The following is a 23,848-nucleotide window of genomic DNA, read 5'->3' as shown; positions in this document are numbered from 1 at the left end:
CATTATTTGTTTCAGAGGTACAGGTCTGTGATTCAACAGTCTTGCACAATTCACAGCGCTCACCATAGCACATACCCTCCCCAATGTCTATCACCCAGCCACCCCATCCCTCCCACCCCACCCCCCACTCCAGCAACCCTCAGTTTGTTTCCTGAGATTAAGAATTCCTCATATCAGTGAGGTCATATGTGTATCCATTCATTATTGATGGACACTTAGGTTGCTTCCATGTCTTAGCTTTTGTAAATAATGCTGCAGTGAACCTAGGGGTGCATATATACTTTTGAGTTTGTGTTTTTATTTTTTCAGATAAATACCTAGAAGCAGAATTGCTGAATTATATGGTAGTTTCTCTGTAATTTTTTTAAAGATTTATTTATCTGAGGGAGAAAGAGCATGAGCATAAGCAGGTGGGGCAGGGAGAGGGAGAGAGAATCCCAAGCAGACTCAGTACTGAGTGCGGAGCCTGATTCAGGGCTTGATCTCAGGATCCTGAGATCATGATGTAAACCAAAACCAAGAGTCTGACGCTTAACTGACTGCGCCACCCAGGTGCTTCTCTGTAATTTTTTGAGAAACCTCCATACTGTTTTCCATAAAGGCTGCACAATTTACATTCCCAACAACAGTGCACAAGGTTTCCCTTTTCTCCACATTCTCACCAACGCTTGTTATTTCTTGTTTGATTACAGCTATTCTAACAGGTGTGAGGTGGTATCTCATTGTGGTTTTGATTTTTCATTTCCCTGATGATTAGTGATGTTGAGCATTTTTTTTTAATGTACCTGTTGCCTATCTGTTTGTCTTCTTTAGGAAAATGTTTAGGAGTTCATTCTTTTTATTGCCAAATAGTAATCCATTGTATGACTACATCACAAGTTATCCATTCTACTTTCGATAGTTATTTGGGTTATTTTGTTTGATTTGTTTTGCTTTGTTTATTTTTGCCATTATTAATAAAGCTTCTGTGAACATTCCTGCCATGTCTTTTTTTTGGACACCTTTTCATTTCGCTTTAGTAAACCTAAAAGGGTAATTTCTGGGTCATAGACTAAATGTATCTTTAACCTTTTAAGAAGTTGACTAATACCTTTTGAAAGAGGTACCAGTTTATACTTCCATCAGCAATATAAGAGCGTCCTGGTTGCTCTACATTCTCTAGAAAATTTGGTGCTTTCAGCTTTTGAAATTTTAGCTGTATCTTACTATATCTTACTTCTACACGTTTTAAATCTCACCTTACAGTGTTATCAGTTTTGCTTTAAAGAGTCAATTTTTTAAAAAGAAGTTATAAGAAGAAAAGAAACATTTTATAATAAACCACTTATTTATTATTTCGAGTACTCTTTATTTCTTCCTGTGGGTTCTAGTTTCTATCTGGTATCATTTATCTTCACCCCGAAGAAAATCCTTTGGCTTTTCTTGTAGTAAGTTCTATCAACTTTTGATTATTTGAAGATTTCATTGTTTTAGCCTCCTTTGTGAAGGATGTTTTAATTGGTTATATGATTCGATTCTGTGTTGATAGTGGGGTTTTTCCCTTTGGTCATCTTAAAGATGACATTCCATTATCTTCTGGCCACCATTGTTCCTGAGGAGAAGTTAACTGTAATTTATATCACTGTTTCTCTGTATATAATGTATGTTTTTCCTTTGGCTGCTTTCAGAATTTTTCTCTTCATCTTCAGTTTTCAGCAGTTTGACTGTAGTGTGCCTACATGTAATTTTTCTTTCTTAATTTAGTCTGCTTGGGGTTTGGTGAGCTTTCGATCTGTAAGTTGGTATTTTGGAATAAATATGGGAAACTCTTAGTTATTACTTCTCCTTTTGGGACTCCAAATGCATGCATATTAGACAGTTTTAATTGTCCCATAAATACTTATGTATTTATTTTTCAATTGTTATTTCTCTGTTCTTCTGCCATTTCCAGTCTATCTTTCTGCCATCTCATTCATCTAGTGAATTTTTAATTTAAATTATTATTCCAGTTTAATAATTTTTATTGATTCTTTATTTTCTAGTTCCATTTCTTTGTTGATATTCCCTATATCTTCATTCATGAAGGTCATATTTTCCTTTAATACTGAACATATTTTCCTTTATTTCCTTGACAATATTTTATCAAAATCACTTTAAATTCCTTGTTATATCCAATATCTGGGCCATCTCAGGATAGGTTTTTATTGATTTCTTTTTTTTTTTCTTGATTTGGGTCCCATTTTCCTTTTTCTTTGCATATTTTGGTATTTCTGATCATGTGCTGAACTTTGTGAATGCTACATTGTTGAGGTTCTGAAGCATACTGAGTTTTGTTTTAGTAGGAAGTTCATGACTAGTTGTTTACAATGAGCTTCTAAAGACTTTGTTTTCTGCTTTATTATGGCAGATCTATGGAGAGCCTAACGTGTTTCCCACCCCCATCCCCACTTGGGGGTAAGGGGAAGCAATCTCCAAATTCTGTCTCCCCTGAGAATTTTGTTAGAGACTTGTTTAAAGCCTTTTTAGGGCAGATACAGAGTAGGAATTCCTACAGAGTATAGTCCTGACTCTTATGGATTGGCCTTTCTGACACTCTGGCTGCACCTGAACTCCAACATCCCCAAGTACTGCCCATTCCTCTAGTATCTTTATTTTAGTCACAAACTCCTAGCAGCAACTTTCTGGATAGCCTCAAGTAGTCTAGTCCTGTGCATGTTTAGCCCAGCTATCATCCAAGGACTTGCAGTTTTCCTCACCTGGGCTTTTGAAAAGTTCCTTCCTCCCTGGTTACCTATCCTTTAGATTCTAGTTGCTTCACTATTCTGAACTCTGATATATACTAAGTCAATACAGCTCAATGCACTAAGATTGTGAACTTACTCTTAGTACAATTGTGTAGCTTCTTATTTTCCTCAGGAATCACAAGTGTTTCATTGCCTGTTACTCAACGCCTGATAACAGTTGCTCATATATTTTTCTAGTTCTGTGGTTGTTTATTGTGTGAGGACTGGTATAATACCAGTTACTTTGTCCTGGCCAGAAGCAAAGGAATTCCTTCTTTAGGCAAATTTCCCCACCTCCCCTCCATGGTTTTAACACACTTGGTCTGTGAACCACACTGCCTTACATACTGGTTCTGTGCCTGGACAACCTAGCCTGTCCTCTTCCTCCAGGAAATTTTATTTTGTAAGCCTTTTAGCTCTTCTCTGTTACCAGACCTTTATTGGGATTATCTTCACCCACCCAAACTCATCTTCCAAGCTGAAAATCCTGGTGTTCATTCAAGCTGTGGGTTTCTGGTCCCTTTTCTCCCAGAATGTCCTGGGCTTCTAGTGTAAACTGGCCCATCTTCTCTTCCTCTCTCCTCTTCACTACTCTGTATTGCAAACAAGCAGTACAAAAACAACAAAAGGTCCTATCAAATACTAATTCTAGGACAATAGATGCTTAGTTGCCCTCCCTATATTAACATGCCTAAGAGGGCTGCTCAGGACCATTCCCTAACTTAAGCAAACTAAAGCAAGACAAAATAAAACAAGTGCCTTCCAGTAGGTTTTGGTAAATAATCAAAGTTGTTAAGGAATATACTCCCAGCTCACACAGGTAGCCAGGGGCAGAATTAGCTATAATACTGCCCCTTGAACTCACAGAGGCTGTTTTTCCAGTGCATACACTTGGCAACAATTTACAAGTCTTAGATTGACTAGCAGCTCAACAGAGTTCAGTAGGACTGAGAGAGTTATACTTTGGATGGGGTGGTGATGGTGGTGTGTGCGGGTGTGTGTGGGTGTGTGTGGTGGCAGGCAGCGTGCAGTTGTGGATGGCATAGGAAAAGCCAGATCTGTCGATAGGGTGCTGCTGTGGGTGGACAGGAAATAGGGCAGGAGCTCTCAGTACCTGGGGATGGCAGAGGGGTGCTATTGGGACTGGCCCTGTCTAGCTCTCTCTAGTAACTAGAGAATAGTTCCAATGAGCGTTCCCTAATTTAGGGTCAGCCCCTTTTGCCTCTCTAGTGGTTTTCACATTTACAGTATCTCTGATGATACCTATCTCCCTGCTCCCCTGTGCAAAAGAACATTTCTTTCCAGACTTGAGTCCCCGGCTATGTTGAGAGAAAACTGAAACTCATTTTGAAAATCAGACATGCCTGGGCTCTGCAGCCTCTGGAGGGTCTCCCCATCCTCTCATTTCACTGGGTCCTGTTGGACAAGTGACTAGGGGGTTGGGTGCTTCTTGCCTCTGCTTCCTCCTTCCCTCTCCAAAGATACTCAGGGTCCACCCCCTGGTGACGCAGTCTCCCCTAAGAAACAGAATGCACCCAAGCAGTCCTAAGGGGAGGGGAGCTGTCTCCCCACCCCCACGTTTCCCTCCCACTGTAGCTTTGCTGTGTTGCAGCACATTCAGCAAAACCTATAGGGAGCTCCTCGGCAGGGCGGCTTTGATGATTTCTTCAGACACATGGAGCAGACTGACAAATTGACTTTCAAGTGAAAGGTCAGTGCCGAGAACCGAAAGGATAGAGCATCTGGATTCACAATTAAAACGCCCGCAGAGCACGGTTTGCAGCTCCGGCAGCTCCGGCGTCTCATTGTGAAGGAGGTGCTGTCAGAGGGACTCATTTGGCAGCCGCGTCTGACTCTGGCCCGGGGTGGGAGAAATAAAAATTCCTTTTGGTTGGTCTGCGCGCGTGCGCAGCACACCCGGGATGTCGTGTGGGTGTTTGAAGAGAGCTCTCGCTCTTTGGCAAAAGCAGAAACAGCTTTCTGCTAACTCCGTTCTGGCCCAGAGTTGACCTCCAGCATGTTCTGTCCAGGGTGAGTAGCATCTCAGAAGCGCTGGCTGGCTCGTCGCGGTGCCCACCTCACGTAGCTGTGGGTTAAAGAACACCGATGGTGGAGTTTGAAAACCAAGTTTAATCACTGATTTGCTCTCTGACCTTGGGCCAAATGTCTTCTCCAAGGTAGATGGGGCTGCCCCCAGACACCGGCGGAACATGTCCCTGCTCATCCAGTTTAATAGGAAGCGGGACCCCGTCAACGCCGTTCCTCTAGGTGACTTGGTCGTAAGAACATTTGTTGTTTCCAGTTTACAAAGTGTTTCCATACTCCAAGATATGATGAAAGAAAACAGGGTATTCCTAAGAAGTGCCTGAGGTTCAGGACCCCAGAAAGTGCCGTGTAGTTTGGGGGCCCAGAAAACCTAGAACTCTGTTTCCTCAGGACGCTTTATCTGCCCACCGCTTGCTTTTGAGTTCTTACTGATATCATTAAGCAGGTAGATGATAAAACCCTGTAATGACACCATTCATTATGGGATGTTTACTTTCCCCCCTCTTTGCAGCAGTGAGCCCCGCAGGAGATCTTTAAAATCTCTGTTGAGTGATGGGACACAAACCTCTCCATAGTGCAGGTTCTGCTTGTCCTGCTACCTCAGCCCAGCAGGTGGTTCCACTTTGGGGGGCACTTAGGAAGGGATATTTATAGCTCACTCTTTCCCTTCTTCCTCCTCCCAGGAAGCGTCAAGATAATGAAATTAAGCTTGTGGTAGAAAGTGTTGAAGAACGTGGCTAGGAAGAGAGAGACAGAAGCTGGGCATGGAGTTCAGAAGGTCTTGGTCTGAAAAAAAAAAACCAAAAACAAACAAAAAAACAACCCAGTGTTTTCTGTTAAGTAAGAACACCAGAGGAGGGTCTGAGCCCCTGTCTGCACCGGTTGGAAGCCAAGGCATCTTTTACTTTAATAACGCAGGCTCTGGAGTTATTCTGCCATGGACCAAATCCTCCTTCTGTGACTTACTACCTGTGTGACTTTGGATGTGTTATTTAACTTCTCTGTGTCTCTATTTTCTTTTTTGAAAACTGAAGATAAGAGTAATGATATCTATCTCACAGAGTTGTGGCAAAGGTAAATTAGTTAACATGGGTGAAATGCTTAGAACAGTCTCTAGCCCATAGTGACTCTTGGTAAATATCATTATTTTCCTGAGGCGTAATTCATTGTCCTTTTGCTACCTTCCTCCTCTATCTGCTGCTGTCAGGTAAACATAATCTTATTTGAGCTTTATAATAACCTATATGAGGGGAACAGGGCAAGTGAAATTATTATCATCCTTTGATAGATGTGAAACTGTCTAATTTCCTTCTTTGGCCTTCAAGGTCCTGATTCTTACCTACATTTTCTCTTGTATTTCTCCTATTCACTTTTAGCAATCATTTCATTTTCTATGAAGTATAAGAGTTAGTTATATTTATGTAACAAATATTTGTTGAACGCCTACTATATACCAGAAACTGTTCTGGGTGCTTGGAACATAAGGTGAGTAAAACCTATTCAGTCTTTGTTCTCATGGAGATTATAACTTCATGCTTTCTCATCTCCTCTGCTAGAATCTAAGCTCCTAGCAGATCCGATTTATCTTTATATCACCGAAGTATTTAGTGTAAAAGATCAGTAAGTATTCAAATGCTTGTTGATATAACACTTATAGCAAATATTCGAGTACTTACTAATGTCAGACACTGTTAATTGTTTTACATTACCTGGCTAATCCTATAATAACAATCCTATGAGATGGTATTTTTATTATTTTCATTTTATGGATAGAAAAACCAATATGAGAGACCTGCTTCAGTTCACTCCAGTAGTAAGATAGCATCAGGACCTGGCCCAGCCTGGCTTCCCTTGCAATATCATGCTTTTTGACTTTGGAAGAAGTTGAGATAGATGAGCTCTGTTAAATTATCTGAATAGATGGACAAATTGAATCCCAGCGCTTTAAACAAGCTGAGAATTGCATATATACACACTACCTTCTGGCCTTTTCAGTTGACCCTTTTTGTACTCCCTCAAAGAATGAAATTTCCTATTTGGACGAGGGCATTGCCTGCAAGGCATCCCTGTTTCCCTGGCACCCATGTTTGGCGGTAAATTTATGCTCTCTTGCATCCTGTTGGCAAGGAAGCAGCAAACTAAATGCTGGCCCACAACCCCAGGAAATAGAAACATCGGTCATTCTGCTTGCCACCCCTCTTGAAACATAGGGGCCTATTTTTAGACACATGTAGAGCAAGGAAATAATTAAACAGTAGCTTGCCTAGTCACTAAGTTAGAGGCCTGAATTCTGTGAGAACAACACGGATTTTAAAATATTTATTTTATTTGACTACTGATTGGTTCATTTTGGTCCCAGCCAATAGGGAATCAAGTATACAGAACTTGTTTTAGTGTTTTTACTTTATCAGAGAGATGAGTAATCTTTATTTTTAAATCTAAGTTTTATGGTGGGCTTTGAAAATCAATCACTCTTCAGGATACATTTAAGGATTATTTTTATTTTTTTATTATTTTGTTTTATTATTTTTAAGTGAAAAACTGGAAATATGATCTCCGTTTCTCTCTCTTTGTTGCATCAACAGGGTCAGGAATTTCTTAGTGTCTTTGCTATTGAAGGAGTGACTATTAGCAAATTATTAAAACGAATTTTCATGCATGCTTTGTAGAATTCACCACATTACCTTAGAGTCACTCATTTACATATTTAAAATTAACAAGAGTAATTAAAAACATTCTTTATGTAAAGAAGCAAAGGGCAGCCATAAGAGACAAAAAGCTTATCAGTAAAAATATTTTAATTAATTAATTCTGTCTAAGTAGTATTAAGCATCTGGAACATCATTGAACACAAATATTGCCTGTAACTATAAAAACAAGTCACTCATAATGCACAATTATAAATACTCTGTGTTAAAATTCATACATGTCAGGCTGCTTGGGTGATATTTTGAATTGACCATCATATCAGGAAAATGGTGGAGAACTTCTAGACATAATTTGCATTAATTCTGGATTAAGTTTGGAATGAAACATCTCATATAGAAACACCTGGAAATATAGATTAAAATATAATAATCAAAGTATTAAGTGTATATTCAAGCTTGCAAGAAAGAAAGGAAATTTTGTAGGAAAAAAATACAATGGAAACAACTAGCAAAAAGATAGTAATCATGTGAGCTGTTGCTCTAGTTATCTTGGTTGTGGAGAGGAGTTTGATCTTCAAGATTTGAGAGCCTGGGTTTTAAAGCTCATGAAGGAATAAACGCACACAACAATAACAACAAACCCTAAAATGTCTCCTTTGAAAAAAACAGATACTCGTGCTCAAGTGGGATTATAGTTCAATATTTGTATTACTGGTGTGGCCCAGGGATACCTAGACTATGACATCCACATAGTCTGGTAATATACCTGGATTGACTAGCAAGAGGTAAAATACCTCTTTGGATGGACAAGCTTTTAATCTAGGGTATACAAGATATCCATAATAATCCCCACTGAAGATCAGTTCATAAGCCAAAATTACAAAACACGAATCCACCATAAGCAAAAATCACATAAAGAAAATTAGAAGGATTAGGCTGCCAAGATACTCAAATAACAAAACTATCTTTAAGAGATAATAAGATAAATATCTCTTAGATGATGAAAGACATTTTAAAAAAGGATTAAAAACATAAACATATAAAGCATTATCAAAATACACGGATTCTGAAAAAGAACCAAATAAAACTTCTAGAACTTAAAAAAGTCATAAAAAATAGTAGCTAGATGGTACTGCAGATTAGATATAACTGATGAGGGAATGAGTAAATTAAAAGGTAGATGTGAAGGAATTACCCAGAGGCAGTCCAGAGAGATTTAAAAAAATGGAAACTGGAAAATAAAAGGAAAAAATATATATATTTAGAGATGAAGAGACTTAAAGGATGAGATGAAAAATTTCAACATCATGCAGGAGAGGCAATGTTTTGTATTTTTTTTTATTATTATGTTATGTTAATCACCATACATTACATCATTAGTTTTTGATGTAGTGTTCCATGATTCATTGTTTGTGCATAACACCCAGTGCTCCATGCAGAACGTGCCCTCTTTAATACCCATCACCAGGTTAACCCATCCCCCACCCCCCTCCCCTCTAGAACCCTCAGTTTGTTTTTCAGAGTCCATCGTAGGAGAGGCAATGTTTTAAAAGATAAGGCAAGAATGTTCCACAGCTGGTAAAAGACATAAGTCTTCCAAGCAAGAGAATTAAAAGAAATCTCACTTAAATGTCATGGGTGAACTTCAAGGAAGATCTTTAAGTCAGCTGCAACCAAAAAGAAAGATTGTCCACAAAAGTAGAACAATTGGATACGCATCTGACTTTTCACAAACATCAACAGAAGCCAGGTGGAGAGGGAATCACGTCTTTGAAAAGGGGGAGGAGGGCAGAATCCTACTGTTTAGAATTGTACAGAGTGCTAAATTTTCATTCAAGAGTAGTGAAGGTAAAATAAAGACATTTTAGGTATAGGTGGTGCTGGTGGTGTATGAAGGGGCATGTGTGGAAGGAGATCATTTTCATGGTTAGAGCTGACAGTGAGATTAGAGCCCTTATAGGTGGAATTATACAACATCCAAAATTGCCCTAAGTCTCAGATGGTGCGTCACCAGGCAAAATCTGAACCAAGACCATTGACAAGTAAGGAAATTAAGCAATGCTTTGTTATTAGCTGGAGCTTAGTCTTGAAACTCCAGGGCAAAATTGTAACTGAAAAATTAGGCCAGGTGAGAGGCTCTTTTTATTATATGCTAGCTAGCCCCAAATAATCTCAAACCAAAGCAAGAGAATTTGTTCAGTTTATCTTACCTTCCTTTAATGTCCATGCCTAAATTAATTCTTTTTCTCTTTTTTCCTTTTTTTTTTAATGAAAAGGCAATTATAATAAAAGCAGCTCCAGAGAGACAGATGTGAGACTCAACACAGCTGTGCCATTGCCTCATTTTGAGCTCACCTGGGCCACTCCTACAAGCTCTAGGAGAGGGGAGCACCTTACCCATTAGATTCTGCAAACGTTGTAGGAAGAGGGCAGTGGCAAGAGGGGATATGATGGATTTTGTTGAGTTATAAGATGGATGGAACTGACTTGAGGAGTCTTCCTAGGCTTTCATTTAAACCATGACATGGTTTTTTATTGCCAGTGCCTATCACCTTGTCTAGTGCAGAGGAAGTGCTCGGGCAATAGTTGTTGAATTAATGAATGAAAGAAAATGAATGGAAAAGACTAGCAGTTGAGGGCTAGAGGATTCTTTTGGAGGAAGGGAGAGACTTACTGCATCTCAGGAGGGCTTTGTAAAGAATCTGTATATTTCCTATTATGTGGCAGGAATCTTCCTGGTGAGATTTTGTCTAAAGTTTTATTTTTCCACAGTTGGACTCTGGGTAAAACATCTAAAAATGTGTACTGCTGCTCAGAGAGAGAGGCTAAGTAAATATAAGGGGTTGTTTCCATGCGTGGTTGAGTACACAGGGACCACAGGAGCTGTAGACACAAATAGATTAATTAAAGGCTTTGGGCCTCATCATGAAGGCCTTGAACTTCGTATGAGAGTTGTAGCCAAAGTAGTTTCCAAAGGGTGGGACTCAGTGACTCTTTCACCTCAATATTAAGGAGTATCAACTCCTACAGTTTACAGCTGTTACAGCAACTGGATGCATTTCAAGAAAGAATGACTCATCTTAGAATCCTTGTAAGCAAAGAGACTTATGTTAATGCAAGCAATAGTTTGATGGAATTTATGGCTTTTAAATATCACCAAGCTTTTTGATAGGAATAAAATGCAAGCATTAGAAGGAATAATGATAAAAATCTAGCCAAATTTCAATTAGAGACCTTAAGATTGTAAATTTCCCCAAAGTAATTTATGTTTGACTTTGGTAGACACTATGTGAGGTTGTCTTTGTTTTTGCAGCAACAGACTTATCTATCCAATCATGTTTGGCTTACTCGATTATTGAAATGATTTTTGCATTGCCTGAATACTCAAAGGAAAAGGAAGAAAGCCCAGAAGACATTTACTGGCAATTAGAAATCAACACAGAGTACTTATTTGTACATAGTGTTACGATTTTCAAAGCACTTTAAAATTTATCTCATTTTATTTCTGTAGTAACACTGAGCAGACATGGATGGATGTCAAACTCTGGTAGTTGGGGATTTTTTTTTTTTTTTTTTAAAGATTTTATTTATTTATTTGAGAGAGAGAATGAGATAGAGAGAGCATGAGAGGGGGGAGGGTCAGAGGGAGAAGCAGACTCCCCGCTGAGCAGGGAGCCCGATGCGGGACTCGATCCTGGGACTCCAGGATCATGACCTGAGCCGAAGGCAGCCGCTTAACCAACTGAGCCACCCAGGCGCCCCAGTTGGGGATGTTTTAACCTCATAATTCCCCATTAGTCTCCAATCAATTCCTAAATAAATAACTTTTCTAAGAAAAGACAAAATATTTGCTGTGCAAATGCAGCTTCAGGACAAAATCTTCTAGCCCGCTCCTTCCAACTAGATCAACACTAGATCCCTATGGTAATTGATTGCATTAGTGGCCCCAAATCTTCATCTTTCTCCTATCCATACCCCTTATAGTGGGACTTTGCAATTCCTCCCATCAAGGAGGGGTACTATTTCCCCACTCCTTGATTCTGAACTTGGCTGTACAATTTGTTTCAGTAGTTTTGATGCAAGCAGAGAATTGAAATATGTCTGCAGGTGTCTGCTAATACTCTTGCTCTTCTACTGTTATAAGAAAATGTCTAGACTAACCTTCTGTAGAAGGAGGCATTAGGTGCAAAGTCTGCTCACCTTATCCTAGGAAAAAAATTCCAGGAAGGAAGGAAGGAGGAATGAACAAATTCTGTTCCTGAGAGCTAAGCAATGTTAATATTTTGGAAAACATCCTTCCCCATATCTTTTATGGGTATAAATGTGTTTGTATGTAGCATATAAATCAGAAATTCTGTAATATACTTTATTTATAAGGATGCTGTAAACATCTTTCCAAATGAATAGAGCTCAACATCACCATTTTTAATAGCTATAAAAGTCTCATGTAATGATTACCATAATTATTAAACCATTGCCTTATTTGGAAAGTTGCAAAATGGGCACAATTTTCCGTCTCTCCCTATATCCATGCTACTTTGCTGGGTGATTTTGCTCTCCTGCCATGAAGAGGTAGGGTCGATTGCTCCATCTTTTGAATCTGGACTGGCCTTGTGTCTTGCTTTGGATGAAAGAATAAAATAGAAATTATATTTTGCAAGGTCTGGCCCTAGGTCTCAAGAGGCCTTGCATACTTCTATTTGTTCTCTTGGAATCCTGTGAAACTGCCATGTGAACAAGCCTAGCTGACAGCTAACCACAGACATATGAGTGAGGTCAGCCTAAACCAGAAGAACCACCTAGCTAAGCCCTGCCCAAGAGCCAACCCCCATCTCATTAGCTTAACGGATGGTTATTGTTGATGTCACCAAGCTTTCAGATGCTTTGTTTTTACAGCAAATTGATAATCCATGCATCTATTGGCAAGATTGTAGATTGTTTCTAATTTTTCTTTATTATATACACTGCTTTGATGAAAAACAGATGCATAAATCTTCACATACTTGTCTGAGTATTTCCTTGGTGTAATTGCCTAGGGGTGAGATCGCTGGATGAGAAGGAATGCTTATTTTAAATTATAGCCCATGTAGCGAAATTCCTTCTTGGAAAGTACGGTTAATTTATGCTTTAATCTATCATGTATAAGAATATCCACCAGGGTGGGGGTGGAAGCAGGGATTACTTTAGATTGAGTGGTCAGGGAAGTCTTTTCGGGAAAGGTGACATTAGAGCAGAGGCCTGGGGCAGTGGGCCATGTCTGGGAAAAGAATGGTGCAGGCCGGAAAAAAGCAAATACAGAGACTAAGACTGGAGGGTGTATGAGGTGTTGGCTAGTGCGCCTGTGGCTGAACAAAGGAGGCCCAGATGTTAGGCTGCAGAGAGGTAGGGGCCAAATCAAGCAGAGCCCCGTGGCTGTGATGAGCATTTTGTATTTATTCTGGGTCTGACGTGATGCCATGAGAACATCACCCGGAGGGGAGTGGCATCATTATCATTAACATCAGCAGCAGCAGGCAGCACCTTCCTCATCACTAATACTTGGTAAGGTTTGCTCTGTGCCTGATGTTGTTCTAAGCATGTTCCGTGTATTAATTCATTTAATCCACCCAGGGCAAGAATTAGATCCCATCGATATCGTCCTGATTTTACAAATGGTGTAACTGAAGCACAAAACGATGAGATAAATTGCTCAAGCTGAACCAGGATTCAAACCCAGGCAGGCAGTCTCCACACTTCTAAAATTATGTGATTTATATTTTTGAATGATGCTTCTTATGACAAGAATTGCCTATATTAGGGCAGGGTGAAAATTCCCACTTTCCAGGCTATTGCAGGAGCTTGGAAGGGAAAGTTTTTGGACTTTTGGTAGCTGTAAAGGTGATGAGAAGTGGCACCATAGAAGGATTTGCTGGTAGATTCTCAATGATACTTTAACTGCTTAAAAAATCATAGATAATCAGATTGGTAAAAAATGATGTCTCTCTGGCATTTTATTTGAGTTTAATTAATTGAGGTTTAATATTTTTCTTAATTATATTGGCTGTTTGTGTTTCTTCTGGTAACTGCTTATACATATTCTTCATACATTTTTGTATTGGGAGATTGTCCTTTATTGATTTCTAAGAGCTCTTTGTATATTAGGTATATTAACTGAAACACATTACTATATTTTTACAAATATAATTTTCTAATGTAAATAAAAAATTATAATAGCCTATGTATTTCCCAGTTTGTTGTTGGTATTTTGACTTTGTTGGTTTCTCTTTTTGCACAATATTTTATCTTATTCTTATGCAGCAAAATTGCATTATGTTTTATGGTTTCTGAATATTCTGTCATGCTTGAGACAGTTCTCTCCATCAAAAAAAAAAAAAAGTATTCAGCCATATTTTTTCTGGTGCTTTTATGTTTGCATTTTTTTAACTTAAATATTTGATTCATTTAAAATTTATATTGGAATCAGGAGTGAGTTGGGATGCGGCTTCATTTATTTTATAAATTACTAGCAAATTGTTCTGACATTATTTTAAGCATACGTCATCTTTTGTGCACTGATTTGAAATCCCACGTGTGATAGACACTAAATTTACATGTATTCTTGGTACTGTTTATATACTCGGTGTCACTCCTATCCTAAAATCAGTCTGGTTTAATTACGGTCACTTTATACTTGATTTTAATATCTGTTAGGGTAAGTAATCCCCTGTCCCCCAGTTCATCTTCCATTTCAGAATTTTCCTAGCTCTTTCTGCTGGTTCCTTCTTTCAGCTGTTTTAGAGTTATTTTTCAAATTAAAACATTTTGTTATGGTTTTGCTTGGGATTTTAGAATTCTGAAGTTTTGGCAGATCTTTAGGAAGACTGACATCTTTAAAAATTAAATTGAAGTGGTAGCTGAAAGGTGTTGCTGTTTTACTACTAATCCAGTGTTATTGTAACTATGAACATGTTGCATTTTGGAGAGTTTCCTTATTGTCATCTTGTCTTCCCTTTACTCTCTACATCCCCCCCCCCACCCAGAGAAACTGCAGAGCCCCAACACATAGGGGATTTTCAGGACTTTCTCCTGAATGTGAACTTTCTTCTTTTATTCGCTCTGTTTTAACTCGCTCCCCAGAGCTGAGGCATTGTTACTAATCAGCTCCAAACTGTAGTTTCCAGAAGGGGAATGTGTACGGAACACCAGATTGGCCTTTGGCATCTGTCACTTTCCAGCCCACTGTATGACCAGTCTAGGAGCGAGCCTCAGGGCATTCCCCGCCCACCCCCCCAATTCTGAAACTTACTTCATGTTAGCGCACTTTTGTTTTACAACATTGTTTCCAAATTTATGGCCTTCTTGCTTGAGCCGCTTGTTCCCATTGCTTCTAATATTTCATCAAATATGGGAAAGAAACCATGAGAAGGAATTGATGCTCCTTATGAGCCATCTTAAGCCGACACCGCCAGATTGCTGTAAAATGGTTTTCCTTTTTAGCCCTACTGAATTGTAATGCGTTTCTGAGGCCAAAGTCTTTAGGGAAACATTATGACTATTTAAGGTCTCCAAACTTTATGCTTCAGTACAAAAGGCCTAAGGGTGAAGATTTTAAATGGATGAAGTGGAGAAATTTGCACTTCCTTAAGCAAACATATAGCATTTCCTTCCATGTGTCAGAAATGAAAACAAAAAATACAAACTAATTTGTCATGAAATTTTCCCTTTTATAATTCCCTCTTTGGTGCTTTTTCAACCTAACAAGTCATATTTTCTCTTCTTTCGTGTCAGGTTTATAGCTTCGCTGGTCACAGTTTCAATAACCATGATGGACGATCTTCTGTTCTATATATCATGTACAAGTATTCAGCTTAAAAGTATCTTTGTGTTCACAGCTTGCTTTCTGTCACCTCCCCGATCCCTCCTCCCCACTGCATATGCACACGGTGTTATGTTATATGTGCGGAGAGCTTTGGGGAAAGCTCATATTTAGGAACATTAAGTAAGCAGAGGATGGCTGCTTATTTGGGCCGAGCTGACCTCACTATGAAATGAGGCAAATTGTCATATTTATAACTCAGGGTAAGTCAATAATATATTGGCGTTCACATGTGGAAATGCATTTACTCCCCAACATGTGGCTTCCACTTTGTTTTTTTCTCAAGTGGCCGTTCTCACCCAAGTGCGAATCTTTTTCCTTCTTTTTTTTTTCTCTCCCTTCTTTCCTTCTTTCTTTCTTCTTTCTCCCTTCCTCCCTGCCTTCCTTTCTTCTTCTTTTCACACTTTCTCCCCCTTTTCTCCTCCTTGAGCCCTGAGTCAGTATAGTGGGATTTATAACATTTGGGTAGAGCATAAAAAATACCTCTCTTCAGATAACTAAAATTATTATTCCCTTTGCCTCCTATTCCATCCTCTGTTTTTTGGTGCTAGCTCTCTCTGTCTCTGTCTCTGTCTCTGTCTCTGTTTCTCTCTTTCTCTCTCTCTCTCTCTCTCTCACACACATACACACAACACACACACACACACACACGAATACACTGAACAAAATTATATGGCTGGATAAATGCTATTCACAACTACTGCCTGGAAATCTGATCCTATCGGGTCCTTTGGAATCTGAGTTAGTATCATTTGTTTTTCTTGCTTCTCTGTAAATTATAGCAGGAGAAAAAAAAAGGTCATGTGGTTTCTGATTTACTGTAGAGAATATTGAGAAGGAAAAAAAAATCAGAGTAGTCATTGATAATCAGAAAACATAGAAAAACCTCACTGTGAAAGTCTTTATTATTTCTAAATTTGGTCAGCTCTACCTTCCTGTACCCTGAGCTACAAGGCCCCCATTATCCTGAAGTCTATTTTTACAACACTCCATTTTGCAAGTGGGATTTAGGTTGGGAGGGCAGAAAATGTAGAAATCTCTACATCCCTTTCCCTCTCCCCAGTGTGTTCTGGAGATCGGCTTTCTCTAGTGTGTGCAGATTTGTGGGGGTGTTGGGCAACCCCTCTGTCCTGCCTTTCTCCTTCCTCTTTGCATGTAGGTCACAGGTTTATCATGGCTGACTCCCCCTTCCCTCAATAATTATGACACACCGATGGTCAATGTGCTCCTTCCTGTCAGGAGAAAGAGGCTGCTCTGGGAAAGGCCTCAGAAATGCTGGGATGGTCTTTGCTAGCTCCTGTCGTTCTTGATCTTCCTCACCAGGGTTATGGCAATTGAAAGGTGTTGGAACAACCATCCAGACTCTGAGCAGACTCGGTGTTGATGCTAAACGTCATAAACACAATCAACCACCAAAATGGAAATCAATAGTTACTTATTTGCTTTGCTTTTTGAGGTTCTAAGTAAGTGGGTGGGATGAATTTTCCTCTTTTTATCCCTTAGATTCAGGAGGATAAAGTTATTAAAGCGCAGAACTGGGCACCAGGAGGATGGTTAAAAAAATTGTGTTGCTGTCTTTCTGGTCCTTTAGAGATGTTACTTACGTTCCCTCAGCCTCTGTTTCCCAATCTGTGTGATTTGAAAGGATTGATTTTCTCTGAATTCCCTTTCCACAGTGACGTTTGATGCCCCTGTTGTTGCTGTTGTTTTGTTGAAGCACAGAATCGCGTAGGATTTTCTCACTTCCACGTTTTCAATTTATCCTCTGACTGGGGCAAAGAACAGAACTGTTTTCCTTCCATCTACATGAGGAGAATAATACTCATGAGCGATCTACTTCCCACAAATGTTGAAAAGATGAGGGACTGAGGGACTAAGGTTGTCTCTGCAGAGCATAAAACAAAGCAAGACTTGGTGGCTTTCCAAGTCACTTGATTTGAGTTAAACAGGGGCTAATTTTTTATGTTTTATTTTTGACTTGACATTCGTCATAGAGTTTTTAAGAAAGTTGGTTTAGTGCAATTATTGACCATTTGAAAGATAACGTATTGTATTGAATCATGTAGCTTAAGAAGCAGGTGTTATTCTTGAAAATTCCAGTTGTGTGACTAATTTCTACTTTAAAAAAAAATGTTGTGTGTGGGGTAAAGATATCCAACCATGAGGTATGCATTTATTAGTGTTTTGGTTAATTTTCTTGAAATGAATAGTCAGGCTGCAGAAGCCAGACTCAAGCTTCAGATTAGTTCAGGGGCTTGATTTATTTATTTGCTCCCATATTAAAAGTTCTCTTTCTCTGGCTGTAGAAGCTGGATTTACACTCAAACAGGACTAGATTAAGGGGCCCCCAAATGACAGCAATCATATTTTAGCCTTTGTGTTCAAGCAGCACAGTGCCTGAATGTAGTGGGTGCTTAGTGAATATATTTTGAAAGAAATGTATAATGAAACAGCTGACCAACTCATTTATACTATCCTTTTTTTTTTTTATTGTGGTAAGATATACATAACATAAAATTTATCATTTTTACCATTTTAAGTATACCCTTCAGTGGTATTAAGTACATTCACATTGTTGGACAACCATCACCACCATCCACATCCAGACTGTGTTCATCTTCCTCAACTGAAACTCTCTACCCTGAGCATGAACTCCCTATTCTTCCTCCACCTGCATCCCCAGATCCTGGCAACTGCCACTCTCCTTTCTGTCTGTATGAGTTTGACTACTCTCGGGACCTTCTATAAGTGGGATGATATAGTATTTGTCCTTTTGTGTCTGGCTTATTTCAGTTAGTGTGTCTTTAGCATGTATCAGAATTTTTTTCCTTTTTTAAGGCTGAATACTATTCCACTGTAGGTATATACCACCTTTTGTTTATGCATTCACCCCCCAGATGAATGCGTTTCATCTGGGGTTTGTTTGCACATTTTGGCTATTGTGGATAATGTTGCTACGAACATGGCACCTGGTACAAATTTTACCATCTTTTGAAGAAATAAAACATTGATGAGAAAGAATCCATATTATAGAAACCCTTTAAGTCCATTTTGATAGCTGAACCTAGGTTGTTTCCTGGTCAGTGTATTTTATGCTGGAAACGTCACCCACCAGTGAAGCTCTACAGGGTAACATTCTTGTCTCGTTAACCTTTACATCCCCAGCATCTGGCAGAGGGACTGGTCCAGAGATGGCAGGGTGAAGTGTGACTGAATGGATTGACCAGACTTCATTGTCTGATTTGCACTTTCAGTCCCCCAGAGAAGAGAAGGGGGTAAAGCTGGATTGCCAAGTGTATTTATCATCAGCTGATTTTTGTCTATGTTTTGTCGCTCTCCCTCTAAGTTGGGACATTTTCTGAGTATTGGGACTGGTTTGAAATTAGTGGACGTCAAACTTTTTAACTTATATTTTACAAGAATATTGAAATAAATGCCTCTGCTCATTTTTATATTGACACCTAAAATTTTGCAATCTCCTAACCAATGCTAAGGAGATTTCTTGAATGTTGCCAATATTGACAGTTGGTATACAATGATTATATCACTCTTTCAAATATGTCCAGTGGGGTTTTACATGCAATAGCAATGTGACTCTACCATTATCTACTTAAAAATACATAAATAATCCCTCTTATAACAGTTGGAAATTTTACATTGTTCTTTGTTTTTCCCTTCAACTTACATTCTCATTCCATTCCCTTCACAGAATTTTATCCGCATTTAATAATTGTTTCATGAATAAAAGTAATTTATTGAGCACCCTATCATTCTTCTTAGCAACATTGTACATTCAAAGTGCTTAATTTTAATTTTAATTTTTAATTTAAAATTTGGGGGACCATAAGGATCAATGTTGGAAACAATTTCTGCTGGATTGAATCATCACATTTATTATTAGTGCTTAGTCAATAAAAAATGATTACATCACAATTTTATAACTATTTATAATATGACAATTCATAATTGTTATCCTATACAGTAATACAAAATTTTGTGGGAAGTGCATTTTCTTAATGATAGAAAATCTTTAATTTTCAATTTGTTCTCTATATTGCCAGATTGAAATGAAATTCGGAATCAGTGCTACTTCTCTTTCATTTTGATAGATCTAGCACTGAGATATCTTGTTCACATAATAAATTAGATGGGGATGAATTCCTTTTGAATTAAGTGCTGAAAGTCACTTAAAAGATCTATCATCAAAAAGTATTTTTAAGAACTCATCAGATGGCAATTCAGTTTGATCCTTTTCCATTTTCTTAGTTTTTGAGGTGTATCTCCACTCAAAAAAGAATTTTTTTTTAAGACACAGAAAGAGCAAGAGAGCACAAACAGGGGGAGCAGCAGAGGGAGAGGGAGAAGCGGGCTCCCCGCCCAGCAGGATCATGACCTAAGCCAAAGGCAGACACTTAACTGACTGAGCCATCCAGGGACCCCTCAAAAAAGAATTTTAACAAGGTTATTAATTCTACCTGTTGCTCTTTCACCTAGAGGCATCGATTTAATCTAATATATTTAAACGATGTTAGAAGAATAAACATGATATGAACTTAAGTATACCTCTTTTTTCCCATGTAATATTTTTTAGGTAAGATTATTTTGTCCCATCACAAATTTAAATGTACTTTTATCAGGACCTCTGAGCTGCATGTTTTATTAATTTGTGAAAACCATCTTCTATATAATCTTTTGGCCATCTTAGTCCTTGTCAAAATCTCCAAATCAGATTAACTATAAAAAAGCCTAACTTTATATTTCAATTCAAATACATGTATTCATTCACCTCCTTTTGATAACTATTTCCCTTCTGAATTCTTATTTTAAGATATATAAGTAAGGCATGAAAACTTGCCATGAGTTTGCATCTGGGTCTCAAAAGGTATAGCTGCTATATTTATATTTATATTTATGTCATATATATCATTAGAACAATGCATTTTTTGAAAGGAGTAGGAAAATGGAAAAGACAAAGTCATTAAATAAAAACCTTTATCCCATTTGCTATTACACTCTAAAACATATCTAAATTCAGAACATCTCAAATGGGTTGATAATACCTTGTGTCTGATGCCACATTTTGCCTTTATAAAAGTATGCTTAAGACGGAGAAATACAGGAAGACCTCTCACTGGTTTACGGCACCTTTGATGGACACAGAAGCCTTCACCAAGGCCAGTATTTCAAATGGTCTGTTTGACAAGCCAGGGGTGGGTGGTTTCCACCTCAGGACAACACACCATCATAATGTTTAGCATCAGAAGAACGTCTGTCTTTTGTCAAGCAGCGGAAGGGAGAACTGACAGCAAATCTCAATTCCAGACATTTCCTCATGCAGACACCTTTTTAAAAGAACAGACATGGAAGTGGAGGATGAGAAACCATCTTCTCTTCAAATTACCCATGCCAGTTGCCCTTTGGAAAGCATGTTTCTCCAGGTGTATCCACACTGTAGCTTGCTGCCCACTGTCTTATGCTCCTCTGCGTCCTCACCGCTTAGCTTAACACACAGTGATATTTATGATGACCTCACGGTTGTAAATTTCTTACTTTCATGAACTGGTTAGTTCCAGGGGTTACAGATCGCTTAGCTTGTGGGACAGACACCTCATCGTTCCTTTTTTTTTTTCATTTGTTAATTCAGGACATACGTGATAAACACCTACCATCTGCAAGTCATTGTGGCTCAGCTGAAGATAAAAAATGCATAAAATAAGGAGATCACATGCTGTAGGAATGAGAGAGCTTGCACACAAATAACTATGGTACAAATTAGAAAGTGATACATGCTGGGGGGTTTAGGAGGGAACCATTAGCTGTGGTTTGAAGAATCAGGCCTCACGAAGGACAGCGTGCAGGAGTGCAGACATGTGCAAAGCCATTAGGACTTCTAGAAATGCAAACCAAAGGGCCTGTCAGCACAGTCTTCCTATTTGAAAAGTAGGGGCACTTCACTTAAAATTTGTAACTCGCGTGCTCTTACTTACATTGATGAGTGTGCTTACATGAAATCTTTAAAATGAAGGAACCTATTTCCTACCTGCAGAGTCGATTGAATCCTGCTCTATTATTATTATTTTTTTCCTTTTGAGAAGGGGCATAAGCATCATAGTCTGTCAGTTTCATATTTATTGGGGGAATGTTCTTAGATCAATCTTTCCTCACTGACTTGAGAACACACTTACTTTTATTTCATGAACTCTACTTCAACCAAAAGAAAACTCTCTGATGCTGACTCAGCATACAAAGTTACATTTTATACCTGTCAGGCTGCATATAGATTTTTATAAGGTGAACAATGGCTGTATTTTAGTACTGATGTAGTAATCATGAAGTCTTCTGGCAGTATCCTTTGGAAACTGAATCCATAAATTTTATTAGTATTAAATGTTTCTAATGGGAGTTGACAAATAGTTGAGTGGGATAGCGTTTTCTCTGTACTTGGCAAAGACAGAGGGGAAAAAAAGTCCCTATTACACAATGAGAAATGCATTAATGCTCAAACCCATTTATCTCAATTTTGCACAAATATAATTTAAGACCTTTTACAGCTCTTGGTGAAATTACAGTGTGCTGCAGGGAAGTTGCAAAATTTTTATGGGCCTAATAAAATTGTCATTGTAATACCATTATAGGATGCTGGGACAATATAGATATTTGTAATACTCATACTCCCATGCCAAACTGAGAAGGGAGATAGTAAGTTTGATTGGAGACAAACGCTGAACAGGGCTAAAACCCAAGTTTGTTTGATAATGAAAAATCTCCCTATCAGTGTTTGGTATCAAATGAAATTGGATGGGTGATTAGGCATTTTAACTGGTTGGCTTTATAATGGAGCAGATAAACATTATCAAGCACCATCTCTAAAATTAGTTATTGCTGAAATAATCATGTATTATCTTTAGATGAATTTCAAAATAATTTCCAGTTGAATGTTTCCTGCTTTTGCCCTCAAGTTTGGCTTCAGAAATGTGCCCAAGCCCTTTCTCTGCTCTCCTTTTTAGCATATAGACAGACATCTCTTGATGGTCTTTAGTTAGACTAAAAGCTTTGGAAAATATCTGACAAGAAATTTAACTACTTGGAAACATGAAGTAAACAAACAAACAAAAACAAACAGACTAAAACAGCCCTCTTGGTATCAACACTTATGGTGATATCACTTAAAAGAGAATACTATAAAATGGGTCAGCATTGATATCTTGAGGATTGCAAACAGAATTTGCAGGATGTGCCCCAAACAGAGCTGGGGCCTTTTCTAAGAGACCCCATTCTCTGTCTACCCCTGGAATTATGTCTGAGATACAAAAAAAGGGATAAATAGATCAAACATTCAGTTTCTCCAAGGTGGGCAGTAAGATGGAGCCATGCACTCCAGCTGCGAAAGACTTGACCTTTGCATTTTCTCTTTCTGGGTCTCAGATGGTGAAAGGAACATAAGCACAGTCCTCATGACCTCACTGGAGTAGTCTTTGCATTTGAATCGCCAGCATCCCTTCCTCCCCTGTAAAGAATTAGTTTGACCTCAACCTGTTCATCCCATTCCCCTCAGTAGTGGTTGGTTTGAGAATGGGCCCGTGACCACTGTGAGCCTGTGTTCTGTGAAAGGAGGTGTGCTGGTGCCTCCTGGAGAGAATGCCTCTTGCCCAGGAGGGAACCAGGAAAGACTGTCTCTTTCTTCCTTGTCTTTGGTGTGGCCCATGGAAATGCTCAGCTGTGTCACTACAGCTGAGGATGAGGCAACACAGAGAGGAGATCTGAGCTAGGAGAGACAGTGAAGGTCAGAGACAGAGCCCTGATGCTTTCTACCTGGAACCTGCCTTCCTCTGGTGAGCTGGAGTCTGAGCCGAGGGGAAGCTTGGCTAGCTAGGGACAAGCTTGCAGAACGATGCCACTTGCTAGTCTACAAAACTTCTGGAAAATTCTTACTGTCTCTGAGCCTTGGTCTCCCCACCTATGTAACAGGGATAGAAAAGTACTTAGCTTATAAAAGCTATTGTGAGCCTTAAGTGAATTAATATATGTAACATGCTTAGAAGAGTGTCTGGCATGTAGTGCATACTAGATGAATGCTAGCTATTCTTATTTTTGTTACATGAAAAATAGTTTTCCTTATTTTTTCAAGAATTAATTTATTTATTTATTTATTTTAGAGAAAGAGCATGTGCGCGGGGTGGGGGGTGGTGGGGAAGAGGAGGAGGAGAAGAGTTAGAGGGAGAGGGAGAAGGAGAAGGAAAGAATCTCAAGCAGACCCTGTGCTAAGTGTGGAGCCCATCACGGGGCTTCATCTCACAACCTTGAGATCACGACCTGAGCCAAAATCAAGAGTTGGACGCTTAACTGATTGAGCCACCCAGACACCCCCATAGGCCATCTTTTTAAGGAAAACTCCATTGGCCAACCCATTTAAAATTATATCTACCTCTAGCATCTTCTATATCTTCCCCCGACTTCTTTTTTCACCAAAGGACTTACCACCATCAGATCTATAATACATTCTACTTCTTTTGTTTATTTATGCATTGTCTTCTCCC

This window comes from Neomonachus schauinslandi, chromosome 6 (genome assembly GCF_002201575.2).
Source record: "Neomonachus schauinslandi chromosome 6, ASM220157v2, whole genome shotgun sequence".
Classification (NCBI taxonomy): Eukaryota; Metazoa; Chordata; class Mammalia; order Carnivora; family Phocidae; genus Neomonachus; species Neomonachus schauinslandi.
The sequence above is the reverse complement of the archived record's forward strand: the minus strand, read 5'-3'. Positions refer to the sequence as shown.